This window comes from Anticarsia gemmatalis, chromosome 12, assembly GCF_050436995.1.
Source record: "Anticarsia gemmatalis isolate Benzon Research Colony breed Stoneville strain chromosome 12, ilAntGemm2 primary, whole genome shotgun sequence".
Taxonomy (NCBI): domain Eukaryota; kingdom Metazoa; phylum Arthropoda; class Insecta; order Lepidoptera; family Erebidae; genus Anticarsia; species Anticarsia gemmatalis.
In genome coordinates this window covers 7,338,290-7,353,484 of record NC_134756.1, presented here as the reverse complement: position 1 = coordinate 7,353,484, position 15,195 = coordinate 7,338,290, and the positions used below count along the sequence as shown (strand labels likewise).

General features: G+C 34.0%; 1 protein-coding gene across 2 annotated transcripts in view; it reads right to left on the bottom strand.

Annotated features, from left to right (window-relative positions):
- Window positions 1-15,195, bottom strand: part of LOC142977030 (semaphorin-2A-like) — a 341,213-nt gene that overhangs the window by 273,553 nt on the left and 52,465 nt on the right. The window contains exon 2 of one of the 2 annotated variants that reach the window (XM_076120703.1): window positions 12,764-12,805. The exons of the other annotated variant lie outside the window; for it this stretch is intronic. The gene's annotated coding sequence lies outside the window, so the exon portion shown is untranslated. The remainder of the gene's footprint in view (window positions 1-12,763; window positions 12,806-15,195) is intronic. 2 annotated transcript variants of the gene reach the window in all.

The window sequence follows — 15,195 nt, the reverse complement described above, 5'->3', positions numbered from 1 at the left end:
TCACAGTCAAACAAAACGGTAAACCATCCATTAGTATGTATAGAATGTAACACAAACTAAATTGTTCCCACTAAATAATATTCCAACTGCAACCTAACTAAAATCAAATTACAAAACTAACTATCCCACTTTGAAAAGTTAATCTGTAAAATATGGCTACTCTAAACACAACACGTGCATCGCATCACAAACTAAACTGTACACAAATTGTACTAGCACTAGAACGTTTTGCTAATTACACCACTGCTCTAGAGATCTGCAATGCAGTATTTGAAGTAATTTTCAGTAATATCCTTAAGACAATGCGAGCGGAGTTAGTCCGAGTGGGAAGAAGGTAGGGTATTAGCGCCGTACGAACGTGATCACATTAAATTGTGCATACATTGCTGTTGTGTACGTAAATGAAGCAAGTTTGGGATGAATGTTTGCTGCGTGATGTTCTTCTGATTGTTGAAGACTTTTAACAGTACGTGGAATGAATACTGACGTATTATATCAAGGCAAATAATTTTATATAAACGAGTGATACTATGTAACAATAAATGGCAACGGGAAGCCTACAACGCGCAGATTATTGAAAATATACGAATAAGTATTTTCTAGAACAAATGATTACATTTTCATGTTAAACGATTAATACTCACATATTTGCGTTTTATATTTTCAAATAGTCTGCAATAAATTTCCAAATCATTTTATTATGACAACTATTTGCACATGATCGGCATTCAACACGTTTATAAAGTAATGAATGCCCACAATTTTAACTAGCCCAGTCATTTGCAATTCACACTAACCTGACAGCTATTTTCGCTAATATAAAATTCCACGCAAACAAATCGGCGGTAAATGCAAATTTAGTGAAAAAGGGCTAACATGGGATCGCGAACCTTTGGCATACGTACCATAAGTGCTTGGCAACGGAATATTTTTGGAAAGGGATTAATTGAAAATATGCTTAGTTGAACGAACCCATTTTACATAGGAGATATCTCGTGGGTTGCGTTGAAACTCTATTAAATAATATTCCTTGTATGTGTAGATTAATTTAGTTGCCCATTGTATGTTTCAATAAAACTTAATCGTGCGTTCAAATCCTTCACCTTAGTTGAGAAACGTAACTTGAAACACGGAATTACATATCTCAGTTACCGCGTGTACATTTCGTTATCTATCTTTAGTCTATTAGCAGAGTTAAATCAGTGTCTCAACCGAGTTCACCGAGAAACTAGTCTTTCTTTCTAATCTCTGAACTCCCCACTAAACTTATAAAGCTAAGTGAATCAGAGAATGTTCGCCGTCTCTGCTCAACCACATTAAATGCAGACTTACACGTAGATATGTACGGCGACACGTATACCTATGTGAATAATCCAATTTCCATAGGGTTTCACTTTGCAACCGCGGCGGTATAATCATAACTAAACTATTAGCAGGTAACTAAACTAGCTGAAAGCTCTTAGGATATGAATAAGTATTTGATGGGAGTATGATACGTTAGAGTTGTCTTCCTTTGGGACGTAGTGTGATTAGGACAACGCGTGGCATTCTTCTTCTTCTTAGCGTGTCGATGGCAAACAAATTATAATATTAATTTAAAATAGTGTATTATTGTTGCATTATTTTTGTAGTATTGGTTTATAAAAAATAGTTATTTTTTATTACTCACAGTTTGCAACCTTTTAATGATTCATGTGTTATTTTGGAATTGAGAATAGGTGAACCATTAGCCTATTTTTTATTTATAATTTGTAGCAATTTTACTAAGGAAATCTGAAAATTGATGGACGTTACAAATTATTTGTTTATTTTAGCGGTATAGTCGGACGATAACCGCTTTTAAATTTACAAAAAAGCAATCAATTAGAATAGAGATTTTTCTGAAATAAAACACTTCAATATTTTATTATCTTTAGTTATTAAGTGGTTGCGTGGGAGAATAAATAGAAAAACATTTTTTTACTCATAGGTATAAAATTTCTAAGAATTCAGTTATCTCGTTGTATCATTTTTGGAAAACTACAAATAGAAAGACGAAGATATATTTGGCTAACGATCGAAATCTAAAAGGTATAGCACATTCCTAGCAAACGAATGTATTTTTTTTAATTCCTGAAAAATTATAGGTAAGTAACATTACTTTTCAAACATTTTTGCGACCTCGTATCTTAACTTAATTGGCTTGTAATTTGGGCGTCTATAATATTCGATAATGATACCAATATCTATACTTATAATAAATCTGTAGAGAGGTCAATTCTGTACATCGAATATATTTAAAAAAAACCAATGGGGGATGTTTAGTAACGGATACTGATACCGAATCTGCAATTTATAATTTTCTTTTCTGTCTGTCTGTCTGTCTGTCTGTCTGTCCTCCGTCTGTATGTGTCGCTATCACGTAAAAACTACCGGATAGAATGCACTGAAATTTGGTATATGCATAGAATAAGTAGTGGAGCAATTTCTAGGATACTTTTTATAGCATAAAATTTCAAAGATTTTTAGAAAATTGAAAAAAATACGTAGAAATCGTTTGAACTAGCGTTTCCCTATAGAGACCATAGATGGCGTTACAACCCATTTCACAACATTCGCATAGTGAACGCGGCGCCTGCCGTATCGATACCTGTTGCTCGCACCAACCAATAGATGGCGTTATAAACCGCAACAAAGCATGTTTTTTCTAATTAATTTATTTTGATAGCTTTATTGTAAAAAAAATACCTTTGAAACATGCTATACATTTATAAGATTTTTAAACATAAATGTTGTATGATATATTACACAAAAATGTTGGTTTACGTGGGTCCGGTGCGATCGGGATATCCTAGATGGCAAACCGAGTAATTTCGTTTGTTGTCGTTGTTCGCAGCAACTGACAGATGGCGCTGTTGTTCGAATCACATAACCAAATTAATTGGTTGCATTAAGGAAATAAATTGGATAGCTATGAAACAGACTATGTGGTAAGTTTTAAAAAATAAACAACCGATGATATAAGTATAAAAAATAATTACGTTATAAAATAAACAACGGATGATATAAGTATAAAATACAATGGTTACGCGGTTTCGGACGTATCATCGCAAGTATACATTATTACACGTCTGAAGAGCTCCGGCGCAAATAGGACCTATAATAATATTCTGAATCCAGACGGGTAAGCAATGGTCAGTCTATAATAAGGTATTATATTTTACACTGTAAACTGCTACGGATACAGACGAGAGCGGAAAAGAAGGTAACCACAGGAAATCAGGCCTGTCTGAGCCTGTGTCACATTGTGTGCCCTTCGGGTCCCTTTCGTAAATAACCATTAGATGACAAAAGAGTTGTTAGCATTTTTATGTGTAGGTGTATCGAGTGCTTCGCAATTCGCGTGCTCAAACGAATAAGCAACAGTACGAAATTCACGCGAGCGGAGCCGCACGGGTCAGCTAGTTAATAATAAATATACCTGTATGTGTATCACGTATCTCACTTGACAACTGGTTGCCTCCGTGGAGCAGTGGTTTAGGTCGCCACGCCGATACCATTGCTGCGGGAGGTCGTGGGTTCGATTCCCAAACACACAATCTAAGGGAAAAACCAATGTACAGCATAGTGGCAAATAGTTGTCAACTAAGAATGACCCCCCTAAATTATTTTCTTGACAGCATTCAACAACACTTTTTGGACTAACCAAACACAGAACCGTCATAATCAGTGGTTACCGATACAGAAGGCCAATTAATCAAATAACATGAGTACATTATAGGTTGTACTAGATATACGTAACTGTCCTATACTAATCTATCTAAACAGCGTGATAATCGGATTAAACAAAACACGAAGATTAACCACCAGATGGTATTAAATCAGGCTGGTTATGTTGCGGCTAATACAGTTACGTTTGCTTGGTTAACTACCGCATAATGCCGACCTAAAGGACTAACGCTTGTCAATCACCGTAATATAATAATGGTATCTAGGTATTAATAGTTGCTGTCACTTGTGTTTCGGCATAGTTGCTTAGCATTTGTATAAATGCTACTACATATTGTTTTTAAATTTTGTTTTATCTAAATTAAAAAGAAAAAAATCTTTACTGTATTGGGAAAATACGAAATCTTGTTTATAGAAGAAAACAAATATACTTAATTAGAAAAAGCAAATTGAAAATATATTTGGCTTTTGTTGAGTAAAACTTATAATTTATTATTTACTAGGGCCCAAATTGTGGTATAAATAATTTAGCAATAATATATTATATTAATATCGTTTGTACTTATAATTTTAAATATTTTAACATTGTCATCAACAGTAAAAACCTCAAAGCCTAATTTGCTTGTGTTTATTTGTATTTTAAAGTGAATGTGTATAAAAGCAGAATAAAATAAACCAATATGGCAGAAATATAAAATTATTTAGAGCAAATTTTAATACAAAATAATATTGTTAATATTTGGCTTAATTAATAACATATTTAATTTTCTATCACTTGGAACAAAATTAGAAAATGTTTAACATTTTACAATTAACAGCAATTGATTGATGCCCATTCCCAAGTTAAATAACCGTTTAAGCAAACTCGAAAATTATAAATTATCTTTCTATAGAAAAAAACAATAAATCGCGGTGTCGTCGAGCAGTAACTCATATTGTGAAAACGATGAGGGTTGAATGGCGAACTTCCACATTCTTCCAGCTCCTTTGACCGGGTCACCCCTGAACTTTGCGAACGTGAGCCATATTGCACAATGTCTCCATGAAAAAAGACCTAAAACTTTCCCCTCTGCAAACTTAATATACGCTCCGTATATTTTCTTTTTATATTTTATACCGATTAAGATGTAAAGTGGGTAGTTATAATTGTAATTTTTTGATGTACGTCTCCACTCGAATAAAATTTTGTTCGCTAAAACTTCGTAATTATCTACTCGCATAAAACGAAAGTTTCAACATTTCTTATAAACTTAACGTAAAGTAGTTTACATGCGCATATTTGATTTACTTCTCATAACTTTGAAACGTAAAGTGTATTTTGTCTGGTAATGGAAACCAACTTGCTGAAAAATATTTACTGTCTAGCTTTTTTGTAGTAAGTAGGTCAGTCTGCTAATACTATGACTAACCGAATAACTTACACATCCTTATAATATGACAACCGTTACGTATGTATTTCATAGAACTATACCCCGAAAAGTAAACCTTACAAAATAAACCTACCTCCAAAAAGTAATATCAAATATCGGACTTATTAAATAAACAATATTACAATAACACAGCAAATATTTACGTGCTCTATATTGTGTTTTTCATTACACCAAATAAAAGGTTATTCTTACGAGTCGAAGGGGACGGAAGCTTGATAATAAAGTAGGCGAGTTAGTGGAAGCCGATATCTCTAGTTACCGTTGTAAATAACCACGGCACACCTCGGTAACAAGGTCCATTTATGCAGAGTGATGTAATAAACCCTATCTACTATATTGAATTGAATTTGCTGGCGAGGAAGGTTTATGACGTGCCACGTACTCAACAGGATGCCGACGCATAAAAATGCCGTAATTTTGTATGCAACAGATATGAACCTGACTTTATGACTCAAATACTACCTGATGTTACTTGCGACATGTAAAATGAGCAGTGCATTAGCCGCCGCGTAAAAAACTTTATACTTTCTCTACGACTAAATTAAAAAGTCTTAAAGAACTGAAATAAAAGATAAAAAATCGCGCGTTTCTCAGGTAATCTAATTCTGAGGGCACTTTTTTCATTATATAAATCTAAATTCGGAAAGTTTGAAGGTGATAATAAAATTCCATAGCGTTGGAAAGTTGACACCGCCCTGCTCCGAACTCTTGACATCATAACTGGGTTAGAGAAAAATGAAAACTTTCGCAATATGGTCCTGGACGAAGTTTGCTATGCACGAGAGTTGAGTAATAACAGTTCCCGGATAATATATTTGCAAATTTTCTAGTGAAACTCCATGCTCGCTACACCTTGCTACAATTTTAAGCTGAAGTTAGATTAGGAGATTATGTAGTACATACGTCACGCGAGAATGTTCTTGAACGAGTTTAAAATTGGACGCTATAGTTTGGTCGTTATGTTACTGATTTCTACCGACAACTTTGGAAAGTTTAGAGCATCGTTGCACGATATTAACAAGTTTGTGCACTTGGCTTAAGTTTGTCAGTTTATTTTTAAATCGTGAACTAGTTTCCTTATCCGACCCAGTACGTTTGTTATACGTTCGTACTTCTATAAATGTATTACGTTACCCAAACTAAGATTGATCTAAGTTTCTCCTTTTTCTAACTTTCTGATATGAAATTTACCTTAGATGCAAAAAAATACTACCAAATACCTGCTTTAGTTTTATTTATTCCTAGATCAGATAGGCAAGGCATTTCATTAAATGTGATAAAAATAGCTTAACCAAAGACCCATTGGAATGCGTAAATGCGGTTAAGAGCCTTAACCAAGCTCATCCTAGCACAAAGGAACAATAGGCAACAGCTGCACATTGTCTTGTGCAAGTCGTAAAAGTCACCCGAGGAAAAATATTGTCGGCATAGGACAAACGGACCAACGTGGCCCACTTATGTCCCTTGTTATTATATAACCTTGTATTTGGACATCTTTTCATAATTACTTTTATATGTAATCACAAAGAATGACTAAAATAGATTTTTGATTATGTTCTAAGTACTGGTAGTTTAAATCGAATTTATAGCAAACCAAATCTCAGATAGGTAGAAGATAGTTTTTAGCAAAAAAGTTCATATTATATTTCATACAGTCTTTAAAAATGGATTAAACTTATATGTTTACCTCCTTCTTCTACAATCGGTACTATCGAGTATTGAGAATTTGACATTTAAAATGTATTCCAAAATAGTTCCTACAGCACCCGCTAGAGGTGCTGATCCTATTTTGTACAAAATTTCTCAATAACTAGACTATTTTCGATAGTCGATAGTAGTAGAAAATCGCTCTGTAACTGTCGACGTGAATAAAGAATAATTTTCGCAATAAATAAAAGGATAATAACTAATAGAACCACAATCACAACAATAAAGCAAATTAAAGCAACATTTGTACCGATAAAGGAACATTTGTACTTACAATAAGTAGCAGCAGTCACGCACATTGAGAGAGCTAATACAATTTAAGTTAAGAGAATGAACCGACGCGACGGAAACTTGTGCGCTAACGTTGGATTTACTACTGAACTTATTCTCGGTGCTTATTTCATGTGGAACCCGCAAATCTTACCTTAGTAGATTGCTACCGTGTTTTCGGATATTTGGTATTTAGAAAACTTAACCCTCTACCGCTTGTGGGCCTATATTCCATATATGGGCCCACATATGGATAATGGTCCATCATATTGCATACTGCATATTGCGTACACAAAAATAGGTTTTAATCGTTGCGTTATACGTACTTTGTTTAGAAATAATACGATATCAAAAGTGCGATACCATATATGGGCTCAAGCAGTATAGGGTTAAGAGGTTTTGCAATCAACCATTCCTGTTTTCAATTATTCATGCAGCACAAAATATGTCATAAGTCACCAATTCAACTAACTGTAGCTTGCTGATGACACTGGACTCAGGTATATAATATATGGTACTTACTCTTGCTACTATATCAAAAAGCTTCTAGTGTTATAATTTTTTTGTTTGTTTGTAAACTCTTTTATTTCCCAACCCAAATTACTTGAATTGTCTCAAAAATAGTCTAGAAGTAAGGTTTTTACGCCAGAGCAGCTTGAGTTGAAAACTTGCGTTGAGATGTGAATGTCTGAACCCTAGTTCGTAGCGATAACATCTGTCTAGGATTTAAGTATGCTGTTTATGTGTGAGAAGTTTGCGGCCTTTACAGACCATTCTCATTTTCCAAACATACGAAATTAAAACATATAAGTCACGCCATTTTCCATAGAGTTAGGCAGATACTAAAGAACACTGTGTCTATAGAATAACAGCTAAAAAGAAAAAAATAATGTAAAGTAAAATTATAAGTCATAATTTCACATAAAAGAGAATAAACTAAACAAACGCGAGAACGTGAGCATTCAAGGCTTTGTTGCATTTTTAATCAACACACTTCATTTCTTAATTTTAACATAATAGAACGAATTCACATAATGTGTAGTGTGTTCAAACAAGCATATCTAACGAAGTGAGCCTTTTTGATCTCTATCGTGAAATGAAAGAACTTCCCTCGTATTTCGTCAAGGCAAATAGGCCGAATCAAAGGAATTTAAATGGCTTATTTAATTGGTGGATTTCTTTGTGTAAACCTGTAGGCATGTCGACTTGAGTCGGATTAAGGACATTGTGAAGGCACAGGTTTATTCCTATTGTAGTTCGGAGTTCTGTTGTACAGTTTGAGTATTTTCTTTGGGAGAAATTCCTAGAATTGGCTGACAATAGATTGAGATTAACGCTCGACGGCTTTATTTTTCAACAGTCTAAATAAATAACTAAATATACAAGTAAATCCAAGTTATCTGACTGATATTATTAAGAAAAAGTATAATTTCTTAGCAAAATTCTTTTCAAAAGAAAATTCTTAACAACACTTTTATCATCTTCGTACAAAATTATTTTCCCGGTAATGGCTGAATAACAGTAATTGCAGGAAATGAAAAGTTTCCGCAAAGAAACCAAGTTAGCGAGATAAGTAACTTCCAAATCAGCACACGGAAATATGTAGATCGAATATTCTTTTTCGGATAAGATACGAATTTAATTATTAATTATCGTAAAGGAATGAAACTGAAATAATATTTTTGGTTACTTACTTTAGAAAATTATCTAGAATTAATAATCCAGCTGAAGAGATCTAGACAAAAATAATTTTACATTAAAATGTGTTCAAGTAATATTTGACTAAAAACGCGAAAACGGTTTATATTTTTTCCGACTCTTAGAAGTTAGTCAAATAAAACAATCTTGTTTTAGCCAATATCAGTCCTTAATATCGCAATGTAGCTGCGAACAACAGTTGCAAACCGTTATAAAATACAAAACGTTAACAAAAACCCGGACAGAATTTCATTATTGAAAAACTCGTAGGTACGGTATCTACAAAACCGAATATTTAGTGTTCGCCGCTTGTCAATATAGAATTTTAATTTATTTCACACAACACAACAAGGCCAGCGATTCGCACGTTTCCCAATAAACGAAAAGCTTATTTCACTCACGCCTGACTTTGAAGCATCCTTCGATTGGAAACTGAAAAATATTTCCAATATTTTCTCAGTGAAGAATTTTCGTTTCTATTCAAAAGTATGTGAGGCGCACCGGCGTACCAACCAGAGGAAATGAATTTTATTTAGCCTAGTGGGACGAACATTGCTATTACATTTCTGTAATTCACGTGACGTATACTCGTACTCCTGGACACCGGAAATAAATATTAAATTTATTTTGTACGGCGCTTGTGAAATATACGGTATTGTGTTTTTTAACGTTTCACCGTCTGATATTTTATTTGTAAAATCAAATGAGGTAATTTTTATTACTTTATGAATATTATTAAATGAATGTTCCCTCAAGTTCTAGATACTTGTAAGAAGATTTAAAAGCTACTCGGTATGATGCAGAAAAACAAACAGATTAAGACAAGATTTTTCCGTCTATGGTACAGACAATAATATAAAAGAATAAAATGATGTTTATGTAACAACAATTTCTAAGCATACACGATTTCAAACCAATAAAAACATAATAAGCCAAGCAGCTAAACTTCGCAATCCTGTCCAAACAAAAGTGTCCAGTTGTCCACGATTTATGAATAAAACACTGCGTTAAATCTCAGCAAATCGACTCATATCGTATTTTCCCAGTAAAGAGTTGTAATGTTTGCCTAGGTAAGGACCGTATGAATGGCCCGGCTTTTTGATGCAAATTTAATGAGGGAGGCTAGGGAAGGCTTTTTAGAGCGACTGACCATTACCGTGAGACAAGGGGCTAGACTGAATACACTGTCCGTCGGAACGCTTTTATCGCTCCTAAGGACGATATTTTTAGTTCTTTTTAAGCCATTTTATGTTAAACATTTCCGCTGAGAGTTCGGTTATTACAAATTCTATGCTTAATTGCTTTGGCACATAACGACTGTTTGTTAAAGTTCTGTTACATAAAAGGTTTAATTTATAAACGATCTAATCAAACCTAATGTATACGAATAAGTGAATGTTTTTATGGTTCTTCTACTATATTTTGTGGTAAATAATCCCTTAAATTCTTCTTAAACTCAACTCCCTTCAAAAGCGACCACTTATTTCAGTATTTCTGATGCGGGGTCTTTAAAAAGTCGGTATCAAAAATGTATACATGCTGTAGACCTAAATAAATCAAAAGTCAAAATGTAATAAAACAGAATAACAATAAACACGACAAATGGCCGAGATTCCTTGCAGAAAATTGCAGATTCTTTCGTGCGTGACGGACCGTTAAAGGTGCCAATCTACTTCCTTTATCTTGAACATTACGTCATCACATTCAAACATTTACGCTTCGACGCATACTCTACTCGTACATAACGCTGCAACTGTAAGTCAAATTCAAACTAAATCTCCTTTAGTTCCCAAACCCCTTCTACTAACACTAACATAGCAATGAAGCGCAGCTTCAACAGATAACACATTCGGAACAATACGTTAGATCCGAATCTCAGTTCCTCGAGACTTATTCATGCACGAACACTCCCGAGATCCAATTTATTCTAAGTCACTGTGTCAACTGTGAAATTAATTAAATATCCGAGTGCGTAAATCAAAGAGCACTGCAGTGCATTCAAAACTGGGTATTTAAGACATTTGGAGCGACCCTAACAAGGTGCTCAACTATTCAGAGATGAATGTTAAAGCCCTTTCAGACTTTAACTTGTTCGTTAAAAACACGCAAACGTTCCTTTAGCGGCGTACAGGAGAAAATGAGAGCTATTTTATGCGATCAAAAGCGACGTCTCGGTAATAAGGTTGTTACTAAATACTATTAGTCCGATGTATAAAACGAAACGCTTAATTGGAATAGGAAATAAGAAGGTTGAAGACGTATATTTACTTGTACAAGTTGTTCAGCAATAATTATGTTAAGGTTTTCCAATTACTGAGCTCTGAATGTTGGTGGGAATCGCAGTGTGTATTATGTAAGAATATTTCACTTTAATTGCAGAAATACTTAACGTTCCTGACTTTTATGAGGCATAATTAAAATTTAATCGACTGAATAAGTAAATACGCAATGCATCAAGTTATTCAATGCATTCAACGCTTTATGTATAGTGTGAACCTTAAGTAACTAGCAACAACTCTCATATTTCACTTTCTATTTATAATAATTTACTAAATATTAGTAAAAGCCTGCTTTGAAAATTAAAAATATGAGTTATTAAAACAACATAACGCGCTGCTTTCATTCAAAGCTTATAAAGCATTTTGAAAACAAGAAGTACGACGCCTTCAATTCTGCTAAGTACAAAATCCCAAACACATTCAAAGAACATTCAAGGTGCGTATTCTGTTAACGTTTCATATTACACGTATTCATACGACGAGTGGCAAGTCGTACAGACTCCGTGTTGCATGAACGCTCGGAGACGCTGGCGCACCTACGAAAACTACCGAAGCTTGCCGAAGGTTACCGAAGCTTAGCTAACAAGCCAGACGTCATACAAAAGCAAGTTTTATAGAATAACCTGTAACGATGGTCATGAATGGAAACTTTGAGCTAGTTTTGGGATATAAGCCCCTAGATAGACGCTGTCGTTGTAACAAAGATAACTACTACTTAACTCGGTAACTGATGCTTCTATGAAAGCTAATTGGGTCGGCCCAGTTCACTGAAGACCTGTTTGTAAAGCGGAATTTAGTTTTATTGCATGAACAAGTCTGAGAATAAAGGACCTAATAATAATGTTCTGGTGCAGACAACTAATCACATTTTAGTTTCTCATGAAGCTTGAAATTAGTTTCTTTGAATTTTACAGCAGGGGAAATAGAGAACAAAGTATGTACGTAAAAACTACTAAACCAAACATCCATTTACCTCGACTTAAAATATAACATATATATCTCAGCACTTTTATCATGTAGGTTGTTAATTAGCTAAGTTAAAAATGCTATTTTCACTCACAAGCAGTTGTTAAGTCTTGATCTTACTTCTACAAACTACTACCTATTCAAATTGAACACAGCAAGCAACATTTTAATCTTTCATACCAAGCAAGAAATAATTGCAGTCGAGCATAAAATTACTCTCGAGATGAACGTTTTTATTTAGCAGCGTTAAAGTGATTAACAAAATGACCATTTGGGAAGTCGACGTTTCATTACTGCAGACCGAACACCGTACAAAAGTGCGAGTAAAAAGGCAGGTAGACTGTCCTTCACATTTTTCCTCTCAGCTCTATGGGTATACATATTCATTGTGTTCCTCCACTATACGGCTATACGCCTCCAGACGAAGGCTGCTGTAAAACAACGGGAGCGAATTCTCTTTTAATTACGAGCCTCGGACGTTGCATAGCGCGATGCTTAGAATACTCTTTTGATAACCACTCCACCCCGCAGGACAATCAATTATGAATTCTCTTCCCCATCTAATAAGGTCTAATCTGAACAGCTGCAACCCATGAGCGCTCTATGAGTAGAATTGTATGATTTTTATTCTTTTCCGCCCTTTTTTAAATGACGGCGTAACTTTTTTTTCTGTGATATAGCTGAATTTACATAATGCTATCTTACATTAGTCGCTCGCGTTGCGGTTTGAAACAATGATGATTTTACCTGCAACAAAAAAATATAGTTTTAAAATAATGTTTTTACGTAGTATTTTGTGTTAACAAATATTTCTCGGAATGCTATATCATAAACCACAAAATATGTTCGTGAAAAACAGGATTCAGATCAACAAAAGAGATTATAATATCACCATCAATTGTGGATTTAAAACAACTTTCATATGAAATGCAGTAGATGTAACATTTCATAAAAACAAGTAATAAATACACTAGCCAAATATGCATATTGAAAGTAATTTAAAGATTAGTATAGTACGACTTGAAGCACCTAAATAAAGAAAATAAAGAATCACAGTGACTATTTATGCGTTTAAGATATACGCCTTTTTCTCTTATTTTTTTATTTGACAACATATTTTGTCTATTGCCGAATCTTTACCTAGAAACTCATACATTTGTGTAAGAGTAACCTGCCAAAAGAAACCTGCCTACGTGATATAACACAGCTTCCAAACTCTACCAATCCAAGTTAGATTTTTCGGCTGACCTATTTCTCAAAGTTAGACCTAGTAAGTCGGATCGTTTATCCTAGTACTACTCAAAAACTTTGAGCAAAGCGTTCCTGTAGCTACCGGTCTGAGTGCACGAAATCTTATTTGTGTTCGTCTTGAATCAGTTTAAACTAGAAATAGCTAAAAAGAACAAACAATCAACAACACGAAGAAAATATAATGTTCCTATATATTTATATATTCTTAGCATCATCAACCATAATACCTATGTCTTTTTAAACTCTTATGTACACCAAATCATCAAATGACGTAAAGAAATTTTTGTAACAATAGTTTGTGAATAATAATTGAATTAGAATATAAATTTCAAATTTATGGTGAATTCTCGTGATTTTTTCAGCAGTTTTAATAGTCTACCATTTCATTCCTGTTCGCCGAAATCCATACTAGATCGCAATTTCCTTTAAAATTTTAAGCTTAAACAACAGTAAGTTCTGCTAATTTTAATTACTACTAAGTAGTTTTACGAACGAAGAAAAATCTTTAGTGGAAAATGCTTAATACAATTTCACCGAGCAAGCCACCGCGAGCCGGATGATACCACTATTATCACTCAATAAGTCGTACCTCACGTAAACGTGTCGGTGTTGTAGATTGAAATTCTGTTAAGCTACAAGACATCGGTAGAGTTTGAAGCGAACACAAATTTAATTACCGGTATACCGACGAGGACGACAACCGGTACACCCACCCTGTTTCGTTAGTGTTTTAACCACTGTTATTAAGGAGTTACTACTATTATGATGCGGGTAGTTTAGACAGTTGCCGGCTTGTGATGATAGAGCATTTATTTAGGTGAAGGACGAAACATTTTACGATTGAGTATGTGGAACACATATACGAATATTTGAGTTTTACAAAACATATTAAAGCTTTTGGGGTAAAATTGAATCATTTGGTGGTTTTAAATAAACGTTTATTCCCGGGAAATGTCGTTTCCATGTTACAAAATTACACATAAAAGAAGATTAAATTTTATTAATTATACATCATTATTTTAGCAATACGTCATTACGATTTAAGCCCTACCAATGAAAAAAAAACATGTCATAACATTACTCGACTTCAACACTCTACGCCCTACAGTTTACATAAAGCCAATGTAGGTCAAATACTATAATCCATTTTTCTTCGATCCCCATTCATTGTCACCTAGTATTTAGCATCGTTCTACAATAACTATTATTCCGTACACATGCATCAATGTACATGTATTCGGAACATGAACACCGCAGTGACCTCAGTCCTGTCCGAGATGAATTTAATTATTTTCGGGTGAGTCCCTAACTCGATCTAAGTGTTCCGCAGGCTATGTGACCACAGACGACCACTTGGTAGAATTACACTAAACTACGCTATGTTATATGTGGATGACCGAAACTCGACAGATGGGCGAAATAATATTATTTGATTAAGTAAGGGCTGAATGTGTGCTGAATTAATTATTGTTTGTACAGAGCTAAAATTGTAGCTATATTCTGTGTAAATAATTTATTTTTAGATAGTATTTCGGGTTTTATCTAGTTCACTTTTATAATACTCAGAAAACTGCGACTAAAATTAAATGTTACTATCGCTTTTCAGCAAAAACAATCGTATGAACCGCAGTCAAAAGCAGCATGAATAAAAACTACATTATCCTCATTACTAGGCAGACATATTTGCGCGTTATGTGGTTTGTTCAAAATAAACATAAAATAAAAAAAAAATACTCTAAATACAACATGAAAATGAAATAAAACAGTCCACTCACATTTGACGAAAACTATTAATTAATAAAGAAAAACTAAAAACTAAATCAACTGCTACTACAAAATTAAACAATGCAGTAAGCGATACTTCAGTAGGATCAGATTAACGATGG